Here is a 771-nt window from a genome sequence, read left to right as displayed (position 1 = left end):
TAACAACCTCTCATAATATATAATTATATGTTAATTTAGACGAAGCACTTGAACTTTCCGAAGTAAAAATTGCAACTAATACCAAATTATAATTTTGCCAACCGTAGATAACCAAAATTGTAAAACTTTAGATATTAGAGAAGTAAAAAATAACGGGAGAATCAATAAAATCAATTCCAATACAATTTTAAACTGCGACAAGAGAATTTATGGAATAGAAAATTATTGTAAAAAATACAATTCCCTACAAATATGCTTAAGCAATAATGTAGTAGATTTAAGTAATGATAATGGTATAAATAATCTTTTAAAAAATTCGTTGGCCAAACTGCACGGAGGTCAACAACCAGSATATCCCAACTATAGAGGAAATGTGACCTGGAATAATACTACTAAATAAATACAACGGGGAAATTTCAATAAATAACGAATCTACATATTTAAACGGGACAATTGTTCTCAACGGAAAAAAGTTCTATAACGAAGAAAGAACAGCAAGTAAAAAACTACCAGCCATCCTACAACCGTCATCCACACCACTCAACATAGAAGAAGTCCTCTCGCTGGAGATGCTGAAACAGCTTAACTTCAACAATACAATAGAAGTAAGTCTGTTGGAAGCAGCAAACAGAGTCAAATACGGAACCAGCATTACTCTAATCGTCTWTTAATAGTCATCGTCTTAACTCATTAAACGCTAGTGTTACATACATATATGTAACGCTCCGATCTTTCACATAAATCTACGACTTTTTCGAAATGCGATTTTAA

Source organism: Bactrocera latifrons, unplaced genomic scaffold (genome assembly GCF_001853355.1).
Source record: "Bactrocera latifrons isolate USDA-ARS-PBARC rearing strain unplaced genomic scaffold, ASM185335v1 scaffold_460, whole genome shotgun sequence".
Lineage (NCBI taxonomy): Eukaryota > Metazoa > Arthropoda > Insecta > Diptera > Tephritidae > Bactrocera > Bactrocera latifrons.
The sequence above is the reverse complement of the archived record's forward strand: the minus strand, read 5'-3'. Positions refer to the sequence as shown.